Raw genomic sequence first — 22,694 nt, forward strand, 5'->3', positions numbered from 1 at the left:
TATTTTTTTATTGTGAAAATACTGTACAGAGAGGTCACAATTAGATGGGCAAGATAGTGAGCATATTTCTTATCAAGCATTGTAGCCTCCTGCTTTGTTTACCATTCCCATCCCTTCCCATCCTCCCCCCCAACCAAAACCTCTCTCCCACAAGTTGTAAAGTTCGTTTTCGACATGACAACTTGTACTTCTCATTGTTGGAACAGGTCCACCTGTATCCTTATGTAAACGACTTGTTTTTCCCCTTCTCCTCCACAAATTATACCGACATCAAATACAGTGAAAGCAGGGGTTATACTGTGGGGGAGGGACATACAAAGCAACAAAGAAATAATCTTATAATTGCATTAGAAACAAATGTATGAAAAAAACATTTAAAATACATATCTTAGGGTTCATTTTCCTAACATCACCTTATCTGACCTTTTCTGCTTGTCTCATACATATATTAGATATTGCAAATAAGGGAAATCATGGGACCTATGTTTCTTTGGGCCTGGCTTACATCACTTAATATAATTATTTCCAGGTCTTTCCATTTCCTAACAAATTGGGCAATGTCATTCTTTCTGATGGAGGCATAGAATTCCATTGTCTATATATACCAAATTTTCTTGATCCTTTCATCTACTGAGGGGCATCTGGGTTGGTTCCAGATCTTCGCTATGGTAAATAATGCTGCAGTAAACATAATTATGCTGGTAGCTTTAGTGTGGTCTTATTTGTAAAGATTTGGGTAAATACCCAAAGTGGGACTGAGGGGTCATAGGGGAGCTCTATGTGGAGTCTTTTGAGGACCTCCATATTACTTTCCAAAGTGGTTGATCAAGTTTACTCTCCCACCAACAATGAAGTAAGGTTCCCTTCTGTCCACATCCCCTCCAGCATCTGTTGTTATTAGAGTTTTTGATTTTTGCCATTCTAACTGGGGTGAGGTGGTATCTCAATGTTGTTTTAATTTGCATTTCTTTTATGGCTAGGGAGGTTGAGCATTTCTTCATGTGTCTATTGGTCATCCTTCTTTCTTCTTCAGAGAAGTTCGTCTTTAAGTCTTTAGCCTACTTATTTATTGGGCAGTTGTTTCATTGAGGATTAGTTGTTGGGGGATTTAATTTTTTGAGTTCTAAGTGTATTTTAGATATGAGACCCCTGTCTGTTGTATTTCTAGTGAAGAATTTCTCCCAATTCGTGGGCTTTCTATTGATCTTGCTAGCTATGTCCTTTGCCATGCAGAAGCTCTGCAACTCCATGCAATCCCATTTGTCCAAGCTTTCTTTTATTTGTTGTGTTTCCGGGTCTCTATTAAGAACATTTCGTCCTGCTCCAAGGAGATCTAGGGTTTCTCCTATTCCATCCTGAAAGTAGAAAATCTCAACAGAAGGTTAGACCATGCAGAAGATCGAATCTCAAGGACTGAAGACAGCCTAGACATTATAAAGAAAGAACATACAACCATCCAAGACAAATCCAAGAAATATGAGAGATCTATCCAACACTGGAAAGACACCATCAGAAGGCCTAAAATAAGGATAATGGGTGTAGAGGAGTACCTAGAAACAGAAGTTAATGGTATAGGAAATTTGTTTAACAGGATCCTAGCAGAGAACTTCCCAAACTTGCAAAATGATAGGCCTATTGAAATATAAGAAGCTATTAGAACTCCAAATAGACCACATCAGAATAGGACATCCCACCATAACATTATAATCCACACTGGATGAATTCAGAATTAGGAAAAGATCCGTAAAGCTGTCAAGGAGAAAGGATTAATCACCTATAAAGGGAAACCAATTAGAATCACCTCAGATTTCTCAGCAGAGACAATCAAAGCAAGAAGAGCCTGGAATGATGTATGCCATGCCCTAAAAACAAATAACTATCAAGCAAGAATACTGTACCCATTTAAATTCTCCTTCATAACTGAAAGCCAAATAAAAAGCTTCCATAGCAAAGAAAAATTGAAACAATACATCTCCAACAAACCAGCCCTACAAAAGATTCTTAAAGAGGTCCTACACATAGAAAACCAGCAAGACCACAATAAAGGCCAAGAAACTACACCCAAACTGAGAATCCAAGAACCATAGGAAGGACCCAGTTTTTGCAGCACCCAAGAAGGTGGATAACATGACAGGAACTCCTAAATAACTCTCAGTCCTATCTCTTAACATTAACAGACTTAACTCTCCAATTAACGACATAGAATATCTAGTTGGTTTAAAAAACAAGATCTTTCTATCTGCTGCCTTCAAGAGTCACATCTTGCCTGTAAAAACAAACACATAATCAATGTTAAGGCTGGAACAAAATCTACCAAGCAAACAGCCACCATAAACACGCCAGAGTTGCAATCCTAATATCAGATAAAATAGACTTCAAATTAAAATTCGTGCGAAGAAATAAAGAAGGTTGCTACATAAAAACTAAAGGATCTCTCCATCAGGAGGATATTACAAATCTAAATATCTATTCGCCAAACAACGGAGTTCATAAATTTATCCAAAAAACACTACTTTCCCTCAAATTCCACATAGATCCAAAGACATTAATTGTTGGGGATTTTAACACACCACTCTCCCCACTAGATAGATCAACTCGGCAAAAACTCAACAGAGAAACCGCATATCTAAACAACTGCATAGATCATGTAGATTTAACAGACATCTACCGAATATTTCCCCCAAAAGCATCAGAATACTCATTTTTCTCAGCAGCACATGGAACATTTTCTGAAATAGACCACATTTTCGGCCACAAAGCAAACTTGTCCATATTCAGAAACATTGAAGTTATACCTTGTATACCTTTCTTTCTCTCAGACCAGAAGGGAATAAAATTAGAACTCAACACCAAAAGCCACCTAAGATAGTCCAATAACACATTGAGGCTGAGCAACAAACTGCTGAATCACGAGTGGGTCATAGAAGAGATTAGAAAGGAAGAAAGGAAATTCAAATGTTCATGCTATTAAAAAAAATGAGCACACAAATTACCAGCTCCTCTGGGACATATTAAAGGCAGTACTCAGAGGCAAGTTTATAGCTGTGAGTTCCTACATAAACAAATTGGAGAGATGTGAAACCAACAATTTAATGAGACATCTGAACCTCCTTGAAAAAGAGCAACAAGATAAACCCCAATGAAGTAGAGGGAACGAAATAATTAAAATTAAATCAGAATGAAATGAATTAGAATCCAAAACAACTACAGAAAGAATCAACAAAACAAATAGTTGGTTCTCTGAAAAAATTAACAAAATTGACAGACCCTTAGCAAATCTTATCAGAAAAGGAAGAGAACACACCAAAATAAATAAACTCAGAGATGAGAATGGAAACATCACCACAGAAACAACCAAGATTTAGAGTATTTTAAGGGAATACTTCTTAAAACTTTATGCTAATAAGTTTGAGAACTTGGCAGAAATGGACCTTTTCCTAGCAAATATTAACATGGCAAAATAAACCAAGATGAGTTAAACCATCTTTTTTTTTTTTTTTGCAAAAATTAAACATTTATTGAGCACATGTTTGTTTAGTAAAAGCAACACATACTTTCTCCAGAAAAGATGAGTCAAATCCCTTTAAACTGAAGGAATAATTCTCTGTTCTTCCCAGGTTAGACCCAAATCTACATTTTTATACTCTGTAAAAACTTTCAAATAATACATGCACACACAAAATAACTGAAAGAAGAGACTCACATTATTCCAAAATCAAAATAGTTTAAGGTAACAAGCAGTTAAAGGGCATGTCACAGTGTACACAACCCCGTCGGCAACTTTAGAACTACTGCTACTCGAAAGAGTTAAACCATCTTAACAGGCCCATATTAAGCATTGAAATAGAAACAGCAATGAGAGACCTCCCAGCTAACAAAAGTCCAGGAGCAGATGGTTTTACAGTGGAATTCTACAAGGCCTTCAAAGCAGAGCTCACACCAATACTCCTCCAACTCTTCAATGAAATTGAAAGAGAAAGTTCACTACCGAACACATTCTATGAAGCCATCATAGCCCTCATCTCAAAACCAAGAAGGAACTCATCAAAGAAAGAGAACTATGGACACATTTCTTTGATGGACATTGATGCAAAACTTCTCAACAAAATTTTGGCCAATCGAGTTCAACAATTCATCCAAAAAATCATACACCACGATCAAACAGGATTCATTTCAGGGATGCAAAGCTGGTTCAATATACGCAAATCAATTAATATTATTCATCACATCAACAGGAGCAAGAATAAGAACCACATGGTTATCTCAATAGATGCAGAAAAAGCATTCGACAAGATCCAACACCCCTTTATGATGAAGGTTTTGGAAAAATTAGGAATCCATGGAACATTCCTCAATACAATAAAGGCTGTATATTACAAACCTACAGCCAGCATTACACTTAAATGTAAAAAACTAAAGCCATTTCCTCTTAGCACAGGAACAAGACAAGGATATCCACTCTCTCCACTTCTCTTCAATCTAGTATTAGAATGCCTAGCTACAGCAATAAGACAAGATGCAAAAATAAAGGGGATCCAAATAGGGAAAGAAGAAATAAAACTCTCCCTCTTTGCATTTGACATGATCTTGTATTTAAAGAATCCCATAGACTCTACTCCCAAATTACACAAGGTGATTCAAAACTTTGGCAAAGTAGCAGGGTATAAAATTAACCCCCAAAATTCAATGGCTTTTCTGTATGCCAACAATGAGAAAAGTGTGGCTGAAATTAGGAAAGCAACTCCATTTGTAATAGCCCCACAAAAAATAAAATACCTAGGAATTAACTTAACCAAATAAGTGAAGGACCTCTATGATGAAAACTTTAAAAACTTGAAAAAGGAAATCAAAACAGAACTTCGAAAATGGGAACAACTCCCATGCTCCTGGATTGGAAAGATTAACATCGTGAAAATGGCAATACTTCCCAAGGATATCTACAAATTTAATGCGCTACCGATCAAAATTCCAACCTCATTCTTCAAGGAAATAGAAGAGGCAATCCAAAAATTCATATGGAACAATAAAAGACCCCGAATAGCAAAAACGCTCCTCAACGGAAAGAACACTGCTGGAGGAATATCAATACCAAATTTCAAACTCTACTGTAAAGCCATAGTAATCAAAACAGCTTGGTACTGGCATAAGAACAGACCTCAGGATCAATGGAATAAAATTGAAAACCCAGAAATGAACCTATAGGCCTATAACCATCTAATCTTTGATAAGGGAGCTAAAAAATAGAATGAAAGAGAGACAGCTTCTTCTGTAAATGGTGCTGGCAAAATTGGTTAACTTGTAGAAAACTTAAGCTATATCCTTATATATCATCCTGCACCAGAATCAACTCGAAATGGATCAAAGACCTCCGACTCAAAGCCTTTGAGACTCTTATCTCCAATTAACAACTAGAAAAACAGAAATGGTGCTGTGGCTCAAGCGGTAGAGCACTTGCCTTGAGCTGAAGAGTGAAAGGATAGTGCTCAAGCCCAGAGTTCAAGCCCCACGACCGACAAAAAAGAAAGAAAGAAAGTAAAAAAGAAAGAATGAATGAAAGAAAGAAAGAAAAGCTTACTCTGATGAACAACTGTTTACTCTTCTGTTATTAATTATTATAGATAGTTCATAGGTGACAGGTTTATCTTCTAACAGAATGTACCTCTTTTTTCTGTTGACTTTTAAATACATAACATCCCATTGGAAACTGTATCTATTGCAGAATTAAATAAAAAGCAAACAGATACTGTTTTACATGTCTCTGGTATGGCATGTTCAGAATTTTAGAATTAGTATTTAATAGTCATAGGCATATTGAAGAAAACTTATATTCTGTTCTCCTAACAATTATTCAGTTTCAAAAGTTAGGAGTTTCCATAGAATTGAACTGTTTACTGTTTTACTATAAGACAATACTAAAATTATGATTTTTCAAAATAATGGCAAATATATTGTGAAAATATTGTATACTTTGATAACATTCAAGTTGATGACCCTCTGATAGAGAAAGGGATAACAGAATAATATTTACTATACAAATACAGTGAAATTATATTTTATGTAGCTTATTTTTAATTTAATTTTACAGTCAAGCTGATATATAGAACGGGTTGCAATAATTGTAAGGTAGTGAATACATAACATGTCGAACTTTTTACCCCCTCCCTCACTTTTCTCACAGTTTTTCTTCACCCATATACCCCTCACAAGTTGTAATGTAAATTTCCAACATGTTGTCTTGTGAGTATTGCTATTGATTTGGTTTGCCCTTTGTTCTTTGTCTCGAAATTTTGTTGTTCCTCTTCCCTTGCCAAATTAAGATAAATGTATATACAATGACACATGATACTGAAATCAAATACTGCAGGGAACAAACCATTGGGGAAAACGCAAAAGAATAAAAGAAATCACATAGTACATTAAAAAACAACAACCACAAAAAAACCTCTGTTTCCATATCTAGGAGGTCATTTTGCTCAGCATCATTTTATGCATATCCATTGAGCCATTCTGCTTATTTGCTAGGACTATCCTAGATATTTCCTACTTATTACAACTGAGAGAAACTATGGAATATCTTCCTTTGTGTCTTGTTTATTTTACTTAGTAGGATTTTTCCATGTCTTTCCATTTGGAATTGGAAGCATAGAATTCCGCTGCATATATACCACATTTTGTCAAGTATTCATTTACTGAGTGACATATTGTTTTAAAACATGATTGCATGTAACTATTACTTAGGGTCATTCAAAAATGACAGATGCCACCTCCCCAGACATTCTAAAATCATGATTTCTATGTACGATAGGATTTCATGGTGGTAAAATGGTTGAGATATCTGGATGAATCTAATGCATATCTTGCACTGAATTGGGCAGAAAGATATCCAGTATCATATAGGATAAAAATGGTAGTGACAAAATATTCCCTTGAGAAAGATATAGAAAGCTGCCAGCAGTAGTAAGTAGTTCAGATAATTTTGAAGCATTGAGAAATGCAATTTCAAGTATGTGTGTTTAAATAAAAAGTATGTAAGTGGAAGGGCAAAAGAATGGAAGAGAAGAAAATAACCGACAGCAGATCATTTTCCCAAGTTAGAGTATAAAAAGACATAATCATTAACTTCCAAGTTAAAAAGAGAACAATATCATACCTCCCATTCAATTTAGATTCTTGAAAATATTTGCTTGGCTTTTTCCTACTTTAATGCTCCAAAATAAATGAAGACTTATAAGAAAAGTTATGTGATGTCCATTACTTCACCCTGAACACTAACTGTGTTTTGCCCTCTTTTCTCAATTTCAATTTGGAAAATAGTCCCTAAGTTGATGATGTTTTGACTGATTATAGTCAGAGTCAGGAGCTTCTACATGTACAATTATCTCAGCATAGTTTAAAGCAGATTCCCCCCCCCCCCCCCAAGATATCCAACTACATTGTCTGAAGCTGTACTTTGAACACACCCTGACACCTGAGCTCATAATTTGAAATTACACTTCAGCATTTCCTTGGCACATTCTACATTGTGCCGTTGTCTTTTTTGCACATTCCTTTTGAGTTCTGAGTTGCTCTATTTCCATTTCATCTGTACAAACTGCTAAGAACATTGTTCAACTACCACTTCTTGTTGCACATGCCCAGTCTATGTATGACGGTACTTTGTCCATGTTAAACAATAGGGTAGTACTCACTCTCTCAGGAGAAAAGTTCCACAGTATAACACTATGCCCATATTAGAGGATATAGAATTTAAATAATTTTGAGACAAACAGTGATATTAGAATTGAAAGGATCCTTAGGGACATTTTCTTGGAGCTCATTAGTTTTCACAGGAGAAATATAAAAATTCACAAAATCTGGAACTAATTAGAAAGTATAGAATTAACACTAGATCCTAGATGTTGTGTTAGTACTAGTCACAATTGTATTATTGTTACATCAGAATCCTTCCCTAATTGCAAATGCGTATGAGAAAATGAAAGAAAGGCATTAAAGCAAAATGATATATCTTTCTATGCATTTAATCTTACTGGTGAAGGTAATGTCTGAACTCTTCCATTCAATAAAGTTTGAAGTTTATAAGAGAACTTCCTACATATAAGAATTTCTGGCAGGTTGATTGACATGGTTATTTCAGCATGGAGATATCCCTAACAAGAACTAGAGTTAAATAGAGTATATGACAGTTATGATGTGTCAATGCCTACTGAAGCATTTTCTATTCTAAAGCAAAATCAATTCCAGGAGTCTTCAGTCACATCAGTAAAGCTGTATGTTCAACCTAATACTTGGTGTTTCTTTTCCTACATTTATAATGAATAGGCTGATAAGATATCCAAACCTATGTAAAGATATTTCAATAAAATTTCAAACTGATGTGGATACATGGGCCACTCGTTGGAACTGTAGGACAAATTAGGCTGGTTTGTGCTGTAGTTCAATCTATAAACTCCTGGCTAAATAAGTCTTCAAAAAATATTCACAGAATACCTCTAAGTAAAGTTCATGAGAGTTATATCTGTATAATTCTTCTAAGGTCAGGATAAAAGCATTTGTTCACAACATTTAAAATCAGCAGGTTCTGTTGAATTCATGGATCCAGAATTTTATGGAATCACATTCATATCTCAAAATTTTATCAAGATGACTTTCACCAAAACATTTTTTTATTGAACTTGTCTATTTCTTTTTACTTTTCAAATCCAAATAGCATATTTCCTTCAAGATCTTGCTGCAAATTCTTTCCTTCCTTTAATTCTGTCAATGTCTGTTTACTACTTTTTTGTTTCCTTTCCTTATGTATCTCTTTCTTCCAATCTTATCCACACTGGTACTCACATTGCTCCCACTTCTGTCAGAACTTTCCTTTTCCTCTTCCCTCCAATAATGCCCCCAATTTTATTATTCTTTTTTCCTATTCATGATCGTGGATATTTTGATGATGTCTAAACAGACCTATATTTGCATCTGTTTAATATAAACTTTAGAACTATCAGATATTTTTCCCCTAAATCCATTATTTCCACCTGTGGTTCTTATCACTAAGAACATCACTAACAGAGTTACCAGCCAAACATATGGAAGCCTTTTATATTTCTTCTTTCCCTTCTTACTCCCTCCTATTAGATAAGATGAATGATCAAGATTTACTCAGTTTTTATCACTAATATGATTTCTTTTTTTTGGAGCTTTTATGACTTTCTTTAATTGTGAAAATACTGTACAGAGAGGTTACAATTACATGGGCAAGATAATGAGCACATTTCTTATGAAGCATTTTAGCCTCCTCCTTTGTTTCCCCTTCCTATCCCTTCCCATCCTCCCCCCACCCCACACCCAATCCTCCCCCCCACCAAAGTTGTAAAGTTCGTTTTCGACATAACGACTTACACAATATGATTTCTCTGTACTTCTTTTTATGCCCCTAACACCAGCCCGTTTCATTTACTCTTCACTGTCACCTAGTCCTAAAACAACCATTTCAAAAGTACGCTTTTCCCCCATAGTCTTTTCATATTGGTCCTCTCTATCACCAAATTACTCTCTTTGTAAGCACACAGAGTGAAGAGCTCAGACACATATTCTAGTATCATTATTTACTCACTACATTGATTGTTGGCCTTACCTTTCTCATGCGAAAATCAATGTAATCTAACAGAAATAATGAAGAATATATTTGTTGACTTCTAGAGCAAGAATAAAGAAAAGTGAAGAGACCTTACATTTTCCACTTTACCTTACAAATAAGGAAAGAGTCAAATTCAGTTTGTTGGTATAAAGTCACAAATTGTTTCATGTAGAAATAAAAATAAGTTTTACCTCCTGGCTCTAAGACCTATGTCCTTTCTAGGTAACTACAGATATGAAAGTAGTATTATGTAAATTGTGTCATGTCTTTACAGCTGTATTGCAGAACATACTCAATATAGCATTTGAAAACATTGGTTACTGAATAGTATCTATATGAGAATGTTATTTGAACTAATCCCACTAAGTTGAAAACTACACTTTAGTCCATCAAAATGTGGAAATAAACGATTTTATTTATAAGAAAATAGTACTATCAAGAAAAGTGAGTATACATTAGAGAGACTGCAGGAATTTGGGTTTTTACGGTCTCTGCCTGTTTATGTGAATGTATTTATTGATATTGAAACTCTCCTCTTGTTATTCTTATTGTATGTAATCCAACGCTGTTTATTACTATGTATTCAATGTGGGAAATCTAGCTGTAAAAATGTGTAAAGGTTTTTTTCCTTTTCAATCCCAACAATGACATTATCAGGGTACACTGCGGTCATCATCGTATCCATCAAAATTATTATTATTATTATTATCGGTCGTGGGGCTTGAACTCTGGGCCTGGGCGCTGTCCCTCAGCTCTTCAGCTCAAGGCGAGCGCTCTACCACTTGAACTACAGCGCCACTTCCGGTTTTCTGGTGGTTTATTGGAGATAGGAGTCTCACGGTCTTTCCTGCCCGGGCTGGCTTTGAACCGCGATCCTCAGATCTCAGCCTCCTTAGTAGCTAGGATTACAGGCGTGAGCCACCAGCGCCCGGCATAATCAAAATTATTATTAACATCAAAATGCTAACTATTGAAAGTCTGATATGTATCTATGATTTTGCGATTATTTGTTTTTTGATTAATAATTTTAATGTTACCACTGTGCATGCATCCATATTAAAATTTTGAACAAATAAACAAAAAAACTAAAGCATATCAGGTAGCTTGACTATGTGCTTATAACAAATAATGGAATAGATTTTTGAAGTATTGCAAATTCCTAACCAGTATGAATTAACTTCCTCTCTCCCCACCACCACACACAAGTGTTTATGAGTTTGAACAGAATTATTTCAAGTAATATACTGCAAATTTTACTATAATATCATGTGTATATCTGAACTTCCTCTGAACATAATAAACTCTACATTCTATTGGAATATTAGTTATTTTATTCTAAGAAACTTTCGGAAAATAGAGTGTATATCTTTGAATGAAAAAGTTAAAAAATATTAGCATAAAATTTTAGAGGGAGTCTGTCTTCAGAAATATACACACACACACACACACACACACACACACACACACACACACACACACACACACATATATACATATATATTGTATGTAGAAAGGCATAGATTTTTAGAGATTATTTTTCACCAGAAATATATATATATACCTAAATTTATGTGTAGAAAGATGTACATTATAGTGAAACAAAAATCTTAAAACATAATTAAAATTTAAAAAATACATCAAACCAAGTGCCATTGACTCACGCCTATAATTCGAACTATTCTGGGTAATGAGATCTTAGGATTGTGTTCAAAACTATCCCAATCATAAAAGTACTTGTTAGATTCTTATCTCCAATTGACCACTAAAAACAGGAGTTAGCTCTGTGCCTCAAGTTGTAGAGTGCTGCCTTTGAGCATACAAAGGCTTAGGGACAATGCTCAAGCCCTGCAAACAACAACGAGAACAAAAAGAACAAGAACAATAACAACAGCATATATCACATTAATTTCATAAAAACATCTTTTAACTGCTGTGAACATTTCTTAGAATGCTTCTTTAGCCTACATCGGGGGAAGACTGGATGGGGGGCGGGGGGTTGTATGGAAAGGGATGGGAAGGGGAAACAAAGGAGGAGGCAACAGTGCTTGTTAAGAAATGTACTCATTATCTCGCCCATGTAATTTTAACCCCTCTGTACGGTATTTTCACAATAAAAAAAAAAAGAAACATGAATATATGCCCTGCAAAATGTTAAGTAACAATTATAGGATAAAGTTCGTTTTCGACATAACGACTTGTACATCTCATTGTTGCAATGGGTCCACCTGTATCCCTATTTAATTGTAACCACTCTGTACAGTATTTTCACAATAAAAAATTCTTCTATTTAAAAAAAAAGTATAGAATATTTACCTCTATATTATAGACATGACTATTTAGATTGCTTAAGATATTAAGTAATGTTTAGGAATTAATAATAATGATAATATATTGGGTCTTGTCATTTATTGTATTTTATGATAGTAATAAAATGATATTTGCAATGATTATATAAAATTTCTCTTGTTTGTTATTTGAATTATAATAAGAGATAAATATTTTAAAATATTTCCATAGGAAAGGATCATTTTATTGGTATCAATTCTTTTGTAATTTCAAAACAATTAAGAAAATTATTCCAAGGCTGTTTTGCTCTAAGACTATATTTGTTTTCTTGTTCGAGTTTTCATATGTTAGTAGAAATTAAAATTCCAAAAATTCCAAAAATTCAGGAACATCTTCATAGATACTAATATTGGAGTTCCTTAATTGGAATTGTTTTATTTCATTTGTTATTTTCACAAATAAATCAAGATGATTGTGTATTTTGTTTCTTTTCACTGCTATTGGCTCTTATCTTGAGAATACTTTTTTCTAGCAAAGAAGAGGAAAGCAATTGGATTGAGCAAGTAACATGGCTTTCGTAAAATGTACATGCATAGACTTAAGTCTTCTGTCATTTGCTAAAAGTTTCTTCCAGAAAATGTTATCAATTACTTATAAGTGATGCACAATTCCTAGATATTCCAGTCATCACATACACTTTTTGATTGAGTTATCTCTGTATAAACTAAAAAAAATACCAAAATAAACAAAATAAACAGAATCACATCTTAGTTTTAAAAACTGTAATTTACAAAGAATTTTTAGCCAACAACGAAAACATCTTTTTAGGTATTCTGCAATTTGTGTGAATTATTTTTAACTATATATATATATATATATATATATATATATATATATTTGCTGACATGAAAGTCACATGTAATATATTTATCTCCTTTTATTGTATACATTTTAGTGCTTTGGAAGTGAATGGTACAATCAGAGGTTTTCCAAGACTAATTTTCACAAACTTGCATTTCTTCAAATAGAAATACTGTAAATTTTATTGAACCATAAGATATGTATTAAATGTTTTCTTCATGCATTTATTTGTAACGTATTTATAGGATTGTTGCTTTGTATGTCCCTCCCCCACAGTATAACCCTGCTTTCACTGTATTTGATGTCGGTATAATTTGTGGAGGGGAAGGGGAAAAACGAGTCATTTAAATAAGGATACAGGTGAACCCGTTGCAGCAATAAGAAGTACAAGTTGTCAAGTCGAAAACGAACTTTACAACTTTGGTGGGGGGCAAGGATTGGGTGGGGTGTGGGGGGAGGCTGGGAAGGGATGTGAAGGGTAAAAAAAGTAAGAGGCTACAATGCTTGATAGGAAATGTACTCATTATCTTGCCCATGTAATTGTAACCCCTCTGGACAGTATATTCACAATAATAAAAATAAAATAAAATAAAATAAAAAAAGAAATGTTGTAAATTTTAGAATAGACATTAAAATAGATACAAAATTAAGTTACAGGAATTTGTCCTCCATATATCCTTTATAGTGTGTCTTTTCAAAATTTGTTTTGGGATTATTTCCAGATTCTCACACATATATTCAATTGCACTGTCAATGAACTACATTCCCTGTCCAAATAAGTTTTTTACTTTTCTTTACTAATACATAGAAGTGTAATGGCTGGATCATATACAATTCTCTTTGACCTTTAGAAGACTTGAAAACTTGCTTGCAATATTGATTGCAGTATTATACAAATCATTCTGCTATCTAGAGTATATCAATTTTTCCGCAAATGCATTACTATATTTTCTGTCATCTTTTTATATTATGGTCATAGAAATGAGTTTTATTTTTATTTTTTCTTAGATACTAAAGAGGAGTTTAATTCATTTGCTCTTCTTATTGACCATTAATTTACATATGTTCGTTAAAGAAATAACCTGTTCAGGAAAAAATTTATATGTAATTAAAAGATATAAAAGTAGTTAAGACTCAGGATCAATGTCGAATTAACATTGTAGCATTAACAAATATGTGCCCTCTATCTGTTGGATATGTCTTCACTTTTTTCATAGAATTATGAAAGGTCATTAACTGATATTAACCCATTTATTCTTGCTTTTCTTTAGCCACTAATGTTTTCCATTTCAAATGTTTAGAAAACTTTACTGATCCAATGTCATGAATTTTTACATTTACATATTATTAGTTTTTATATCTCACATTTAGTTTGATAATCATTTTTTATTTTAAATTTTTGTATAAGGTTTAAGGTAGTAGTCCAAGATCATTCTTTAAATCCAGAGAAGCAATAGTGCCAATACACCTATTTAAAATTCTATTTTTATTTGATAAAGTTCATGGCATCCTTTTAAAAATCTTTTGACCATAAAACTAAGAATTTATTTTTAATAAATCTGTTACATTCTTCTGAGTGTCTGTTCTTATAGTAGAGCTATTTTGCCCTCACTACTAAACATGTTAATAAGATTCAAATCTAGTATGAGGTCTCAAGCTATACCATTTTACAAGATTGTTCTGAATGATCTGTATTCCTTGAACTTACATGTGAGTTTATTGAGCAGGTGGATCAATATCCAATAACACAGTTATCTAGATGTTTGATAGTCACTCATATTTTGCACCTTGTGAAAACACAAGGCCCCAGAGATTATATATAGAAAAATGTCTTTAGAGAATGCTTAAAGCCACTAAAATTAATTTAGGAATGAGTTAAAATTTAGATAACACTACAGCATAATATACCTGAATGATAACGACTTGAGAGCTGTACTACAGAGGAGAGTGAGAGGGGACAGAATGATGGACCATATATATAGGAGCTGTATGCCCTTAGTATTTTGTTTCAAAAGACCGAAAGACTACAGAGAAGAGAAGCAGGAAAATAATCAACTGTCCTGAAACACTTTTCTTTTTAATCCACCTAATAGTGTGAGCTGAGAGTCAGAGAAGATTGGAAAAATAAAATAGAAAATAAAGCATTGTATAGACCTCTTACAATGTAAAGAAATTGTAATAGGAATATGATAATTATTTTCCAAAGAAATAAGAGAAAGAATAAGTAAAGTCTAATGGAAAAATGAAGAGAGAAAAGAAGCAAAGTAAAACATTTATCAATAACAAACACAAGGGTTTGAAAGTGGAAAGGCAGTAGAAATATTCTAAATAACAATAAAATTTGCTAAAGTGGATAGTATATGGATCACATTTTATCATATATAATTTTGAAAAATCACTAGTAATGAAAATTTAAAAGTCATAATTTAAAACACTACATTACAACTAGACAGTATAGTGCAGTGCAAAATCCTTGGCCTAGCATATGTGAAACCATGGATCTGACCCCCCAACATTACAAAGTACACACAAAGCACACACACACATACACCCAACCACACACACACACACACACACACACACACACCACGTACACACATTTAGAATATTGATATTATTATATTAAACCGAGGAATTTATCACAAATAGTAAAAGAAAGTTAATATATGAAATAATAATATTGCTCATACTATATAAAAGTTTAGGAGAAATAAAAGACAATACACTTGGATTCTTATAGATTAAGTAAATTGAAAATTAAGAAATAGAACACATGAGAACTTTTGCAAACATGTTTTAAATAATAAACATTTTGAAACATGTATCGTTTTATTTTGACAAAAGATTGAGGTTACTGGTGTTTTAACTCAAGATTTAGAATATGATATCCAGGTGCATGCACCATATCTTGCTATTGATGGCTATATCTCTAATAATTTCACTATGGATATTTTTAGAATAAGGTCTCATAGTTTCCCAGGCTCTCCTGAATTACAAACCTATTTGCAATTCCTCCTATAGCTAGAAAATGAAGCCACAAATCACCATGCCCAGCTCAAACTTTTTTAAATTCAAGTACAAGAAAGTAAATTTTCAAAATGTGACCAGGTAATGAAGCCTTTCTTAATAAAGTATGGGTTTCTTGAAAATACAGTTAGTATTTGTTACCTGGAAAAATATGTTTAGAACTATAAGAAAATAAATTTATTTAAATTCACCAACCATATAAAATTAAGAAAATAATTTCATATATTCACATGTTAAATATTTTAAAAGCAAAATATATGTGTCTGATTAATTTACATGTGTGAAAATCATGCAATTAAATTAACTAATCCTACAGCTCTGAAAAAAGAATTACCCTAATGAAACAAAAGAAAATAAATAAGTTCAAAATTTGAAATTTAGAAAATAAAATGAAGTGTACTCTTTAGGTGACAAGTAAATGTAAACCTTCTGTATATCAATTTTATAATAAAAATGCATGAACAAAGAAAGAAAAAGTGCCCATTGATCAATAGCAATTGCAAAAGCATCAGTAGTTGTATGAGTGTACAAAAAAATCGATGGAGGGGATAACAATGTTCCTCCATAAGGAATGTACTCATTATCTTACTTATGAAAATGTAACCCCTAAGTAAATTACCTTTACAATAAAATTAAATTGAAATTAAAAATAAACCAAAGAATATACCAATTAAGAATTCTTAGATGGAATGCTCTGCCTCCATCAGAAAAAATGACATTGCCCCATTTTTTAGGAAATGGAAACACTTGAAAAAATTATATTGAGTTAAGTAAGCCAGGCCAAAAGAAACATAGGTTCCATAGTTTCCCTTATTTGCAATAACTAGTATTTGTCTGAGTCAAGTAGAAAAGGTCAGATAAGTTGATGTTAGGTGAAATGAACCCAAGATAAGTATTCAAAATTTTTTTCTTTCATGCGATTATTTCCAACATATTTATAACATTATTTCTTTGTTGTTTTCTATGTCCCTCCCCCACGGTATAACCCCTGCTTTCACTGTATTTGCTGTTGGTATAATTTTTGGAGGGGAAGGGAAAAAACAAATAATTTAAATAGGGATACAGGTGGGCCCATTGCAACAATGAGATGTACAAGAGGTTATGTCGAAAAACAAACTTTACAACTTTGGCTGTGGAGGGGCGGAGGATTGGGTGGGGGGGAAGAGGAGGGGATGGGAACGGATGGGAAGTGGAAACAAAGGAGGAGGCAACAATGCTTGATAAGAAATGTACTCATTGTCTTGCCCATGTAATTGTAACCCCTCTGTACAATATTTTAACAATAACAAAAATTCTTAGAACCCATTGGTTAAAAACTTAGTAAAGAACTGCCCCAAGTACACAAGGAATATATTTTGATGATACAATTTAAATACTTAAACTTCAACAGAGAAGCAAAAAGTTTAAAAACTGTTACACAGTAAAGTAATAAATCAGAATGTATTACTATAATAATCATTAGACGAATTTTTAGTGGTAGTCAAATATGTAAGAAATGAGTCAATTTGCCATTCATTTGCACTTAAGAAGTGAGGAAGAATTTTCTAGGTCCTTTTAAATATATCATAAGTTTAACGAAGAAACTATTCTGTCACATCATATGATAATCAGATAAAGATTATATTAGAGCAAAGAACAGATTCTACTATGTTTTTGGATGTTAAAGTAAATACTTATTTTGGTGGGGATTTCAACTTGGTGTATTGTTCTTGCTAGGCTGGCATCATATCAGTTGTTAATTTTAGGGTAGGGGTTCCCTTTCCACAAGAACATGCACCTGATCTGTCCTTTTAGCCTTCCCATCATCAAAGGCATCAGAGTTGCACTATCTACCATGGCTGGCCTTGATCCTGCAGTCCTTCCAATTTTAGTCTCTAGATAGTGCAAGATGGTGGAAATGATCCAATGCACCCAGCTATAGATTAAGGAAGTCCATTAAAATGTGGCATGGGTTCTGTTCTCAAGCCTCCTAAGTAGTTAAGAGTACAGTTGGGAGCCCTGGTGCCAAGCAGTAAATATTTTTAAACAATTAGACATACATGACTTAGACTTGTGATTACCTCAGGAAAAGTATAAAACAGCAGTGAAGCACAGAGTACAGGCAGCATTTTAACAAGCTACTCAGAGACTGAATCAGCTTAGCTAGCTACTCAGGAGGCTGAGATCTGAAGATCACTGTTCAAAGCCAGTCCAATCATGACAATACATGTGATTATCTCCAAAAAACCATAAGTGGAGTAGTGGCTTAAGTGGTAGACCACTCTCCTTGACCACAGAAGCTTTGGGATAGTGTCTAGACACTATCAAGCCTCAGCAATGAATAATGCATGCATGAGTAATGCACATGCATGTGTGTACACGCACATGTGTGCATGCACACACACACAGAAATGATTATTTCAATGCAGAGTTCTTTATTTTTTTACCTTGCTGTACTTTATTTCCCTGTATTAGTCCACCAATTAACAAAGTCAGCTAAGCACCTATTTACATACAACTCATCATGTTTCTCTAAAGTCTACTCTCTTTTTGGAAGCCTGCTTTTATTTGACATAAAAGTAAATTATTCAGGAAGTCAAGTAATCTTCCTCAACTCTGTAGTGTTAGCTGATTTTTTAGGCTCTCCCTAGCAATTTGATTCTGTGAAATCCTGCATCAAGCAGCGTATTTCATTCATGAGAAGGGAAGCCTCTGTCAAACAATTACTAATAGGTTTTTCTCCTCCTGGCAAGCATCTGAGTTTTATTATATTTGTATAATTCATGATGAGTCTGTGAATGCCAAAGACTGCTGTGAAAATAAAAAGACCCTTCTCAGTGATTAGCATTTGTATACCATTCCTAGATATGAAGATGTTTAAATATTACTGAAATTGCTTTGGAATAAATAAAGTTCACCTTGACTATCTTGAGAAAGAAGAATTGGTTTCTCAGCACTTTAGGTAAGAACTTGAGTGAAAGAAACCAAAGGAAAAATGAGGAACCACTGAATACATATATTCAAATGAAACAAACGAACCCAAAGAAAACACAAATTAATTCAGTACTCAAGAACCTGCAGGAAATGCAAAGATTTATTTAAAAAAATCAGCTATGATAAGCTTATGAAAAACCTGACTATATGGGAGTCTACTGTTTTGAGGATAGTGGTTAAAGCCCAGACTGGACATAAAGATCTGTACACAATGCCAGACACCTGTTATTCTAAATTCCAGGAAGAATAACATCAAGTGGACTGAGCCCATGATCATACACAAGTAGGAAGCCAGATTCTATCTGAAAATTAATCTGGATAATTTAGGGCTGGGGGCATGACAAACTGGTAAGAACACCCATTTAGGAGACACAAGACACTAAATTCAAACTTTAATATTATGGATGTTAAAGAAAAAAGCTATGACTTCAAAGAATTGGAATAATTGTAAGATTTGAGTATTTTTGTGGAGAAAAATCCATTAGAGAGATAGAGTGAACCCATGTTGCAATGCTTTCTACTTAAGTGATAATGTTATGTGGTACTCCAGACATAACAGAGTTACCTTGCAAAAGTAACTGAGCATGGATGTGCATTTGGGTGATGAAAATACTCTATTTACACAGGTATTATTTAAATAGATTTTTTCGGTAGATGGTAGTTTTTGAAATAAGAGCCTGGGTGATATCTCTGAGCATTTTCTCCACATGTGACCACTTAATTTATTTTAAATTAATTAATTAATTAATTAGTTTGATGCTAATACTAGAGCTTGAAGTCAGGGCCTGGCTCTGTCCCAGAATTTGTTATTTTTTTGTTTTAGTTTTCTCAAGGCTAGCATTTCACTGCTTGTACCATAGCTCCATTTCTAGCTTTTGCTGGTTACTTTCAAATCAAGATCTAATGGACTTTTTTTTCTTGGTCTGGTTTCAAACCACAATTCTCAGATTTCTTCTTTCTGATTAGCTAGGATTAAAGCCATGATCCACCAGTGTGGCTTCTACTTTTTCCTCTATACTTATTTAATGCACATATTTAGATAATTATGTAAAAGGGAGAGTATAGAAGAAAGATGTACATTCATGATATTGTCCTGTCACAAATTCAAGTTAGTAATGTAAATTACTTCCTAAGACCATACAAAAAAATTCCATAATATAGTGTAAGAGAACTCACTATTGAACAGATGAGCTTTAAGAGCTTTCTAATAGATCCATTATTTATTGTTACTCAACATTAGGAAAAATGTATAATGCAGTAAGTAAAATGGAAGTCCTTTGGAAGACTACTTAAATTCCTTGTTTTTTTAAAGACACTTGTTTTCATCTAAAAAAAATAAGCCTGTCTATTGTCTTCGTGTGATTTTGATGATTGAATATGCTTAATGAAAGTCAAAATGTATTAGTAGTCCTTTGTTATCAATTCTGACTTTTTCTTTTTGGAGAATATAATGATCAAAGCAATAGTTCAGAATCAGCAAGCAAGAGGTCAGAATCATGCTTCCAGTGCAAGTGGGTCACCAGTAAGTAATCCTCCCTACCAGTTTCCACAAAGTTTTCTCACAGATACAATCAGCCTGCCTTTTCTAGCTGCTTTCCTAGCCTGTACCTATTCCTTCATTGTACAGGAAAAGTGTGATTCAACTGATTTCAGTCAGATCTGTTACTAGTGCTATCAAGGATTTAGATTCTTATGAAGGCTATTAAAAAGGTATTTACTAATTTCAAGTAAATACATAAATTCTATTTCCATCTTTTTTTAAAAAAAAATTCTGCTTGTTCTATAAATTGATCAGAGGCATGGATTTTGTGGATAGCTCATCTATGTCTTTCATGGCTCTCATAGATAATATGACTGCTCCATAATTATCCTAATTTATATTGTTTTATATTTTGGGTTGCACCATTTCACTTTCTGCACTGCCATTTCCCAAATCATTTATATAGGAGGCATTATTTCACATTTTCTCATTCCTAGAATAAGTTGCACATGAAGACACCACTGGTCCTCATTTTCAGTCTGTACTTTGAATATGGAGGAACATCTTTCCTCTGCTCTCCATTTATTCCCTAATCTCCAGTTAGAATAATTTCGAATAGTAAAAATGGAAAAAGAAAATAAATCATGGTGAAAAAACATACGCAGAGAATTCACCAGATATTTCTGACCAGGTCAACCAACATGAACTATTAGGGAAATACATGGACACCTCATTTCCACTGGTACTCAATGTATCTGGTTAGGCAATTCTGATGAAGATGAGGAACAAGATGAAAATATGAGGAATGGTGAAAATTGCAAGAAAAAAAATGGAGAAGGATCCAAGCAAATTTCTTCTTTGGGCTGTGGAAATTACCAGCTTACTACAGTGCAGAGAATACTTTCCAAAAAGGCTACTCATGTGAATACTAGGGATGACGATGAGTATACCCCTCTTCATCGGGAAGCCTACAGTGGACACTTAGACATTGTCCGTGAGTTTTTGGCTCAAGGGGCACATGCAATAACTGTAGATGGCTGGACACCCCTGCACAGTGCATGTACGTGTAATAATACCAGAGTGGCTTCTTTCTTCTTCATGATGCAGATACCAATGCCCAAACTAAAGGGTTGTTGACCCCCTTGCATCTTGCTGCTGGTAATTGAGATAGCAAAAATACACTGGAACTGTTGAACCAATATGTCAAACCAGGTCTGAAGAACCACTTGGAAGAAACTGCATTTGATATTACCAAAAGGATAAGTATGTATCACTACCTCTTTGAAGTTGTGGAAGGCTGTACAAATTGTTCTCCTAAATCCTAATGATTCGGTTAATTTTCTTAAATTTCAAAAATGTCATTAATTCCTTTTTGTCAATACAACATATTTTCACAATCCAAATAACAACCATATCTTATAGTAACAATTCACGGATTCTGTGGAGTTCTTCAAAGTGAATTGTCTGCTTTTGATGTCAAAATGTATTCAAGAGTTTTTGTATACATCTATAATGTTTTATGCAGAGTTTGAGATTTTGTTGATCGGAAATAATTTTAACTTATCTGTTGAAATGAGTAGTATAGAAACTAAAGATATTTCCATTGTTTGTCTGAAAAAGTATATTTTAAAATATTCTATATTCTATGTTTGTATAGTGTCCATAATCTCTTTTATTCTCTCCTAGATATAATACATTGAATTCTACATTGTTTTATAACATATAGGTTCATTAATGTGTCCTTTCAGATTGCATTCCATACAGAAACAGTTTAAGATTCCTTTTTTTCCCCCCTAGGTCCTTTTAGTATTATATTTCTTTGGGATAAAACGACAATGTTGTCTAATTTCAAAAGTTGTGTAAAGGTTATGCTATGTAAAGGCCTTTCTAAGGTGAAAATTTAATACACTGATGTCAAAGTAACTTTTAATTATATGAATTAGGTGTATTGTTTCACTTGTAATTTTGTAATCAACTTTTTAATAGCTGTTTTTCATTTCTTGCATCTGAAGAATGAAAAATTTTGAATACTTCACAAATTTTCATATCATCCTTGTACAAGTGCCATGTTAATCTTTGTATTGTTGTAATTTTGGTATACAAGCTGCTGAAGAATGTAGTATCCTGCAAATTTAGTAGTTAATGATGAAATATTTATAAAGCCTTATATGCTTAGGTGCCTATTTGTAACAAGGAAACTTTATTGTTCCTAAAAATGCTATTAATCTTATTTCCCTAAAATTCTGTGAATAGTTGAAAAAAAATGTTGTTCAGTTGATTGCTCACATTTGCAATTTTTTTGTCAATGACTATTTTAAATCCTTTTCATTTAGAATTTGATCATATTTTCAAGTATTAATAGCTATGTCCAAAGGAGACGGCTTTTTCAAGTACTTATTTATCCAACTGTGTTAGCTCTGTGGAGCCAATGGATTCAAAGTA

General features: G+C 33.5%; 1 pseudogene; it reads right to left on the reverse strand.

The window, feature by feature from the left end:
• Positions 1 to 22,268: 22,268 nt before the first annotated feature.
• Positions 22,269 to 22,368, reverse strand: LOC122120745 (annotated as a pseudogene).
• Positions 22,369 to 22,694: the final 326 nt, after the last annotated feature.

Source organism: Dipodomys spectabilis, unplaced genomic scaffold (genome assembly GCF_019054845.1).
Source record: "Dipodomys spectabilis isolate Male_0828 unplaced genomic scaffold, ASM1905484v1 ptg000005l, whole genome shotgun sequence".
NCBI classification, from domain to species: domain Eukaryota; kingdom Metazoa; phylum Chordata; class Mammalia; order Rodentia; family Heteromyidae; genus Dipodomys; species Dipodomys spectabilis.